The 9,828-nt window shown below is 37.7% G+C and overlaps 2 long non-coding RNA genes and 1 other non-coding gene across 5 annotated transcripts; all 3 read right to left on the bottom strand.

Moving 5' to 3' along the window:
* Nucleotides 1-1,349: 1,349 nt before the first annotated feature.
* Nucleotides 1,350-6,284, bottom strand: LOC121321592. Its single transcript, XR_005950956.1, has 4 exons — nt 6,183-6,284; nt 2,616-2,721; nt 1,716-1,820; nt 1,350-1,474 (listed from the first exon to the last, which is right to left on the bottom strand). It is a non-coding gene; the product is annotated as an uncharacterized LOC121321592 (long non-coding RNA).
* LOC121322523 lies at nt 6,026-6,140 on the bottom strand. Its single transcript, XR_005951041.1, has one exon. It is a non-coding gene; the product is annotated as a U5 spliceosomal RNA (small nuclear RNA).
* Nucleotides 6,285-7,239: 955 nt separating the features above from the next.
* On the bottom strand, nt 7,240-9,794 carry LOC121322078. Of its 3 annotated transcripts, none has more exons than XR_005951002.1 (4): nt 9,054-9,794; nt 8,134-8,279; nt 7,872-8,017; nt 7,240-7,772 (listed from the first exon to the last, which is right to left on the bottom strand). It is a non-coding gene; the product is annotated as an uncharacterized LOC121322078 (long non-coding RNA). The 3 variants fall into 3 exon arrangements; XR_005951001.1 differs by having other exon boundaries at nt 7,265-7,772; nt 8,184-8,279; nt 9,000-9,501; XR_005951000.1 differs by having other exon boundaries at nt 7,267-7,772; nt 8,184-8,279; nt 9,054-9,489.
* Nucleotides 9,795-9,828: the final 34 nt, after the last annotated feature.

The following is a 9,828-nucleotide window of genomic DNA, read 5'->3' as shown; positions in this document are numbered from 1 at the left end:
GACTTTTCCAACCTGAAAAAAAGAAATAAGCATCAGGAGTCACAAATGGAGATTTAGATAAAGGGGCATTCAGAACAGAAAATTTTTTCACAGAGAATTGTGGGAGTCTGGAACCAACTCCCCAGTAATGTTGTTGAAGCTGACACCCTGGGATCCTTCCTGCTTGATGAGATTCTGGAATCAATAAGCTACTAACAACCAAATGAGGAAGATGGGCCAAATGGCCTCCTCTCATTTGTAACCTTTCTTATGTTCGTATGTACACAGTATAATGTTACATTTATATTATAGCACCTTTTATTTCTGGAATGTCAAAGCACTCCAGGTAAGCTATTTATTATATTGTTGTATATGTTGTACACTGTGTGGTGAGGACCTTGGAAGGTGGCACGACAGGTGGGGAATGGCAGAGTGCGCAGGAACGGGTCACTCCTGTCCAGTAGAGCAGCCTTACCCCGATGAACATGGCATGGTTATAGCTGGCGACCTGCATGAAGATGGCGCTGGCTCCCTTCAGGTGCTCCGACCAGCTCTCCAGCAGGTCCTGAATACCCTGCGACACACATAGGGAGGAGTGCAGGACTGAATACCATGTCATAACAAACCCACCACTGTTTTAACACAAGGTCCACACTAGGGATGATCATTTCCATTTCATAAACTTTTAAACATTCAGCTTAAACGCTTTTATCAGGTTAATCTTTAACCTATTACAAATCTTTGTAACTAACTTGAGAAACTCTCTGTGAGAGTGCCGTTCCTTTATTTTACTGTGTGCTACAATATTAATGTGTGTTACTTTTCCCTGCTACTGTAGACTCGATAACTTGCCATCTATATTTAATTAACATATTTTTGATTGTGGTTAAACATTTAGGAAAAATTTTAAACGTTTAGCACTTAAACTTTTTTTTAAGATAAATTCAGGATTTATAAATATTGAAAATACAACACATTAGATAAACTGATGTATCCTGGTACCTTTGCTGTAGGTCAACTAGGTCTCAGCTTCTACAAAAGTACCAGGAAGAAACAGCAACTTTGAATCTACATTGACTACATGCAGTTACAATTTACTGCATTCACTTAACACACATGTCTATTAGTGCAATTAAAGCATCTGTATTTTAAAGTGTGTTTGCAACTTTTCATCTGTAAGATCATATTTGAAATACCTGCATAATCCAAACTGAAGTATAAAAGACAACCAAAGGAACAAAGAGTGACCAGTGAAAATATTTTTAATAAGAGGTAAGAAAATTGATTTTAAAACCTTGGTTAACACTCCTATAGGAAAGCTAAAACAAACAGTATGAAAGAGTTCCCACCTTAACCAGAGTAGCCTCGTACCTGCGCAGGGCAGCGGTGGTGGAATTGGGCACGTGGCTGCGGTTCTGCCCATCCAGGAGCCCCTGTGCTGTCACGCTTCGCTTGCACGATGTACCAGAAAGTCTTGTGCTGCAGAACTTCCCTCCTGCAAAAACAGAAAGGGAGCCATCAAGACCTCTTACACTGCAGAATTCAGCCTCCACATTAGTGTAGAGCTCCTTCGCTGGAATGCACCCCTTTAAAGCAAAGAAACATTTTAAAAGTGTCATGGCTGCAGTTTCATTCACCCTATAAAGCTAAAAAATGCTCCTCTTTTGAGACATTAAAAAGACAGTGATAATTCATTTTTTAAGGGGTCCTAGAAGACAAAACCCCCATCATCTTACCCTTGGAAAACTGCGCCAGCAAAGTGCCCTCCTCAGGTCATCAGGATGACCCACACAGCCTTGTTACTGAGATTCTGGAGAGAGGCTGCAAGTCTCGTTTTCCATCTGCAAGAGAGGGTAAAGTGTCTGAGTTCCTTCCTTCTGACTGACACTGACACACACACTGAAAGCTGACTGAGCACACCAAGTTCAACAGAAGAAAAGACTGGACAGAGATTGAAAATGCTTCAGAATGGTCTACCTTCCTATACAAGTCAAGTAAATACTGTAGCCAACTCAGTTCCCGCAGGCAGGCGCATCACACTTGTTACAATACTAACTACTCTTAATAAATAGATAGCCCCTATTTCTTTAAAAAATAACCTGTTAGTTTTATTAAAACAAAAAACATAAGCAATGCCAGGTGAGCAACAAGATTCCAATGTTATTGTCAGTGTTAACATGAAATATTGAAGGAATAAGGCATCTGTTGTGGGCCTCTGGAGGACTGTCTGTCCCAGCGGAGGTGCTATCACCATCACCGCGGTAACCCCAGTCACTGTCGCAAATATCGTCACCAGAGTCCGAACCAGAGATGCTGGATAGTTCACCTGGAAAGCTAAAACATGCATTTACTGTCATTATAGAGAAAAACCCATTTGTGGTGCTATTACAGCATATGGGGGACACATAATATTGAACCTGGAATACTGGCGAAGTAAGTTAGAATCATATTTTTGCATAAAAATAACCCCTTTTTTTTTTTAGTCAGGGTTAGCACTGGTACTAGTTGAAGGCTTCATAAGTTATCCACAGACATTAACAAAACTCTTGGCGCTTAACCAACTCTATCTGCCAGATATCACCACTAATAGAACTGTGTTGTGTCTGGTCCCAGTTTCTAGTTCTTACAGCTTATACCTGCGCCTGTCCTCGTCTCAAACTCCTCTGTGTCGTCAGCTGCCATCCACCCCAGAAGCCCCTGTCTCAGGATAAACTGGTGCCAATCCAGCTTGTAGTGTCCGATCTGAAGACACAAGAAAACCCTTTTCACTCTCAAAAGAGGAGACACCATCCAAACAGTTACTGCAAAATGAATTATTGCTATTAACCTGTGCTGCAGCTGGTTTACAACCTTGTTGATCATCTCATTTGTTTATATCCCTTAAACTTAAATCCCCCGAAGCCGCCGTGCTTTTATACCAGACAGACAAGCTCCAGTACTACCTGCAGCAGGGATGCATATTGAGTAAAAACAAACTGGAAGTCATTAAATCAAGTGGACAAAACATGACCTTGATGAAGAAAACAGCCATTTCTAGTTTCTAATAGTATTAAAGTTTGGATGATGGAAATAATCTATTTTATATGTGTGTGTGTCTGTGTATATATATATATATATATATATATATATATATATATATATATATATATATATATATATATATATATATATATATATATATATATATATATATATATATATATATATATATATATATATATATATATATATATATATATATATATATATATATATAAATGTGTTTTGGAAACTACACATTTAAACTGAATCTAAAAGTAAATGTGTTTTTGTATGATTGGACTGGCATTGAGTAAGAAATACTAAAGTTGAATATTGATTTTTTCCCCAGCCTCCTCACCTGTTCCTCTTGGCTATCGAAGGGACACTGTCAGGCTGAACAAAACATCCTGTCTTGTACCTCGGCTGTCAAAGCATCCCTCTTACCGCTATCAACCTCTGGGCCTTTGTCTGGTAAGACATACAGCTATACAGACTAACAACAAGAAGACACTTGAAGAGCAGGGTATTGTACCTTACATTGGTTTTCTTCCTGGAGACTCTAATCAGGAACTCAATGCCTCAGAAACATCCGTATCTCCCATCGTGAGAAACAAGCCACCATGATCTTAATTTAGAACAACATCTAATCTCAAATACCTATGCACAGGTTTCAGTAAAAACAGACAATTGGTTCCCAAGACAATTCTCTATCCAGTACCACAGGAAAGCAAGTCAGAGTGACAGTCTGAGTGACATCAGAGTGACATTTCCTCTTATAGCCCATCCAGTAAAGCTGGGTCTTGGGTGCCATCAAACACTGACTGGCAGTCAAGTACCAGCGACATCACTGGCAGTGCGTTTCACCTGCTTGAGACAGAGATACAACGATTACACTACAACATCTGACAAATAAATACATACTAGGCTACCATCCAAAATCACTATATTTTTCTACAGTATTTTGCAGGACCTAGTATAGTGTAATAAAATAAATGTGCTGTTTTGGACTGTATGGCAGTACTTTTTATATGGTACAAAGCATCCACATAACATTGAACTACAGTATTCAACTGCAAGTAATAAGTGGTATAGAAACAAGAGACTTATAAACAAGGTACGGTTATGACTTCTCCTTAACCAATGATATGTATTGCACATGTAATTACAGAAGCAGGTTGCCATGACCGCCAGTATATATTGCTCTACCAATCAGAGGCCAGAACCGATGCAAAAGTAGGTAACCATAATATTGCTGGTCATTCTGTACGCAAACAGATGTTGTGACTGTAGTTCAGACGGGGATTTTAGATCAAATTTGCAGAACCTCACAATTACGAACACCTTGGGCATTGAGCTTTCAGTGGCTTACAGTAGTGCCTATCTGGTTGCATGGCACGTAGTAATGGGACAGTAGTTGAGGTCTCACGGGTTCAAATTAATCAACCCATCCCGACCACGAACCGACAATTATTTACCCAACCCAATGTAAGATTCTTGTTACCCAGATCCGACCCGCCCAAAAAAAACAGGAACGCTTTTCCTTTCGCTAGCTTAGTATAGGCTATGCAATGACTATACACAGTATTAAAGCAGTGGGGTTTTTTCCAGTCAACCTGGAAATCTGGCATAACTACAATGTTTATTCTATCATGAATCTACACAGTGGACTTGAAAATTAAGTATATAATGTTTGTGTAAATAATACAAAGATAAATACATGATCTGAAAATCAAATGAACTGAAGTATGATCTCGTAATGAGTGATTTTATTACAAACTTAACACAAGTGACAACAAATGATTCCCACACTGCAGACTTGCATTTTTCTGTGAGCTTTTCATGGAATTGTTTTTTTCTCAAGTCCTTCATAAACAAATCCATCCTACTTTTAAGAATGCTCTAAAACACCTTTGATATGGGTCACGTAGCTTGCAGAGCACAGCAGCAGACATGTCATGTGCTATTGGGGGAAGCCAATCCACGCAACAGGAATTATAAACAATGATTTTCAGTACCAAAGAGGGTTGGTGTAAACCTGGCTTTATCCTTCACACCAGGACGAAACCAAAGCTTTTGAGCTGCTTCCAACTTGTGAATAACATGTACACAGAGAACTGCAATGTCAGTGTCTGAGACCACACCACTGCATAAGAGTATTCTTCTGAAGCATGTGCTACATGAAGTAAAGTAGATTATTTTCTTCTTCATGTGAGGAGAATAGGCCTTCTCGGACTGCAACCAGAGGAAACTGGTATTTTAAAAGAGGTGGCACAGTTGTGACCTGTGCAAGGGGAATGGAATCCTGAAGAGGCGGGACGCCAGTGTGGACGCGCCAATTTAACCCTTGACTAGAACTCCCTCTGAAGTGACCATGCAAGCAAAGAGGCTGTCCTTGAATCCACCTTCAATAACAATGTTCTGAACAGGGCCAAGTAAAGTTTCTGTCATATCACACTATGATTCTAACAATGTATAATTATACACATGTTAAAGGAGAGTCGTTATTTTGACTTTTTCAAGAAATTTGTGATGGCAATTTTACATGATTTAGAAAAGCATCCATATTTCTCAAAGTTATCACTGCATAATATCACATCCACCCTAAAATTACTCCTGGGGGTTCATCCCTTCATACAAATGTTAGACTTTTTCTGTGGGGGGGCTACAGCTACACTACATGTGCCACTGAGTGCGAGCATGAAACAAAATATCCTGCTTATCACACCATTTACTGAGTTGTGCAGATCTACCAAGAGATGGCAGTAAAGAGCATGAAGCGTTTCATCTGCTTTGGCTCAGTGAATTTTCTGAACAAAATGATTCAGAAGCTTTTCTTCCCTCCCACCATCACTAATTGCATGAATGGTGAAGCGATTTCTTAAAAACTGGGTACATGCACGGGTGTAACGTTGAGTTTCTTCTTGAGAAAGGTTACTGGACCCTATAATAAAAAAAAAATAATAATTAGCATGTCTATAACATATTAATACTACACAAGGAACTTTACTATTTCACAACTCAGGAAAACCCCGCTGAAACAGGGCATCAAAAAATTAGTTCAAACTCAAAAAAGTTCCCTTCCACGGAAATCTTTAGTAAAAGGCGAAAGATTTATACGATCTGCAAAGAAACTAGAGTATACCAAAGTTTTCCCGAAGTCAGAAACCAGACAATAATCTTACCTTACCAGGTGATGGTGTGTTACATTCACGTAGTAAAGCAAACGAGGCTGCAATTCAAAATGATTTCTATATGGATTTGGGATTGACTTTTACAACGGAATGCGAGTTTAAAAAGAAACAATAAAATATTATAAAGCTAATAACAGCAGTGCATCATGGGTATGCAAAATATCGATCCTGCCAGAATGCAACACAGAAACACCAGCTACCTCCATAGCCTTACTGTTCAAAAGCTTTAAGATCTTTGTGCATGCAGTTCAGATTTTACTGCTAAACCGTTTACTGATAACTTATAAGAATGTATACAAAAACAAAACAAAACAAAAAAATACAAGTGAAACATATTCACGTTGTATTTTCCTTAATTATTTACTTTTACAATGTCCTCAAACATATAGACCACAATCTGAAGTAAAAAAGATATGCATATAACATGAGTTTTGTAGCAGTGGTCTGGGGTCTAAATTTTCTATACATTTTTGGATACTCAATATTATGCCAGAGCTTGTGTCAAAAGTTCTACTTCAGATTCGTGCCCGTTTTTTTACGAGGTCAAAGTATGTATGGTAGGGTGAAAAAGTGCCTTTTTGGTGACTCCTGCTATGTTTGGTCTCACTAACTCACAAAGTTTTTGGTTCCCAGGGCTGAAATTTGGTGGAATGATAGACATGTGTACTGACTACAAATCCTGTAAGTATCAAGTCAATAGACCCACTAGACACTAATCTATAGAAACATGAAAAACGCAATTTTGCTAAAAACAATTATTTTTGTCATATTTTATAGTTACATAACTCCGCTAGTATTTAAGTTATTTGGCTAAAACTTGGTACATGGAAACTACATCAAATACTCTTATGTAGATGCAATTACTGTACCCATCAATTTCTTGCAGACTGAAGAGGTGGCCACTGAAACTGCCCCAGGAGCCAGTCAGGTCAAATTTTATTATCTTTCAGGGATGGCACCTCAGCCAGTAATTAGGAGTGTGTGAGTACATAATATGAATAAATCAAATACCTGATGTGGAATGGTGCAAGAAGTGGTCGACACGGAAGCTCATGTCGGTGCACAAAAATGTAAACTTTTATTTTTAACACTTAGTGCAAAGCAACAAAACATAAAAAAAAACCAAACAAAACAGGATGATAAACAAAATGAACATATACATATTTACACTGAACCTGAAAGGAAATTATCATCAGACTGATTTACAGACATCTGTACAAGACAAGCCACAAGACTGACACAAACACCTTCCTGTCTCATCTGCAACTGATGACCAGGATAACACTCTCTGGGCGGGTCCACTGTCAGCCAAACCACCCACAGGTCATTGTTGTCCATTTTCCAACCCTGACCAACAGGTGATGTTGCTTCAGTTTTTCGATGCAGAGGCAGGTGCATCTTCTTCAATGATCTCAGTTGTTACTTCCTCAGTCAATTAAGTAGAATACTCTAAATCTGCTGACTACTGTCCCTGTTGATAATGTCTCAGGAAATACAAGCTGGCTTATGTTTTTTTGTGGTGGTAGATGAAAACTTAGCCGTGGAAAATCTCTCTGCAGCCAATGCTTCAATAAAAAACTCCTGTAAAACATAAGAATGGGCAGCGTGTTAGCTCTAGGACCAAAACAGAGAAAGCTTATTTAGTTCACAAATGTGTTCATAATGTGAGGCTTCACTAACTTGTAATTTAAAAGTTCCACTCCTTCGTGTTTCTTCACAAACAGCTTAAAAAAGTGAATGAGTTTTGTAAGCCGGAATACCTCATGATCAGTCTCTTCCTTCTTATGTCCTCATACAATACCTTATGTGCCTTGGGGTAGGTATCTCTGAAATAATTAAAAAAAAAAAAAAAAAAGATGAATGAGTTTGTGTTGTATATACAACAAAAGCATATGTTTATAAATATAATGTGACCCCCAGGGGAATCAACAACATGCTGTACTTCTGAGGACTGGGGATGCCTTGGGCCCTTGTGAGGGGATTCACACATACTTCTTGTAGCATATTGCATGGCAACACAGTCCTTCTCCTTGAGATACACCAAGATGCTCTCATTGTTTTTCAGTTCAGCAGCCTGCACTAACTTCCCTGCAACAAAAGCAAAAACATAATCCCATGGTGTTCAAAATAAGCAGGCAGCCAGCGCATTTCATTGGTTACTTTGATGTTTTTTTTTTTTTACTCTCATTAAAATTTGTTATAATGTATTACTATTATTATTTAGATAAGTGGTGAAGATTTAATATAAAAAGCTGACATTTATAGAATAATATATAATATTGTATTCCACTAGTGCTTGTGTTTTTTATTCCAGTAATAAAAAGACATACAGCTCTTGTCTGTTAACTCAGCAACTCATTCATAAATAGGTTATTTTAAAAGCTGGTTGACATTAATTCAAATTTATAATGCTATATAATAATAATCCAAAATGAATATACCACAGAAAAATGAACACTGTAAAATTAACAAAATTAACAGATAGGTCATAAACTACAAGGCTAATTTTAAGCTTTAATTTAAAATTTAATATATATATATATATCTATATATTATATATATATATATATATATATATATATATATATATATATATTTTCGTGTATATAAAGAAAGGAATATAAAAGAAATACTTTCTTTTTTAAGTAATAATATAACAATACTTATTTTTATATAGCATTTTTCATAGTGGACCACCATCACAAAGCGCTGTTAACAAGATAACAATTATTGGTATTATGTGCACAAATGCAATACCGCAATACAATAATTTCCAAAAGAAATAGATTTTTTTTTTTTTTTTTTTACCGTTCACCGATTCATTTAGTTTTTCTTTTTTTTTTTTTTTACAATTATACACACTGCTGGAAGCGCTGGAGATAGGGGCCGACTCCGAAGGGTAGACCTCTGCACCGCAGTTTTTTCTTGGAGATCGTGATGTTGATGCATGTTTTTTTTCATCCTCAAGTAAACTCTGTGCTCGCCTGGCACACTTTTTTTGCTTAATTCTAACTGTCTCTCCTCAGTAAACCGACCTACATGGATATCACTCGTGTAGGATGCGGGAATGTCAGTGAAGTCCACGGACCAGAACTGTATATTAAACTTGACAATGTTGTGACATTCACCATCTAATCTAAGCCATTTTTAAAAAATAGTTTTTATAAGTTTCCACCCTGATGGCTGTAAAATACTGTTATCCTTCTTTTGAAACAGATCTGTTATGCATACAGCACTGCACCAGCACTGGTCAATGACAACAGACAGGACACTTTATTATTTACAGAATACTGCTCACGGATTGGTCTACACTACAGGCCTACGCAATCAGACCTAATTTGCACACATAAATCCCATCCGCATTGCGCGAGTCGAGTACAGAAGTTTTATCACGATAAAAAAAAAAATACTGGCAGATTATACGAGTAGAACTTTTAGTATAAGTATGAAAATACGTTTATCAATAGACTCCCATCGTTATTTTTAGACCCTCGACCGTTGCAAAGAGACTGAACGATACAGGGCTTGAGATTATGGCCTTGCACAGGACTCATCATAACATCTGTCTGGAAATAAACACGGCATGTGCTCTATTGCTCAAGTCCTTCGCTGCGCTCTGCTGTCTGCACTCGCTGTG

Source organism: Polyodon spathula, chromosome 10 (assembly GCF_017654505.1).
Source record: "Polyodon spathula isolate WHYD16114869_AA chromosome 10, ASM1765450v1, whole genome shotgun sequence".
Taxonomy (NCBI): domain Eukaryota; kingdom Metazoa; phylum Chordata; class Actinopteri; order Acipenseriformes; family Polyodontidae; genus Polyodon; species Polyodon spathula.
Note: the sequence above shows the minus strand (reverse complement) of the source record. Positions and strands in the feature narration are given on the sequence as shown.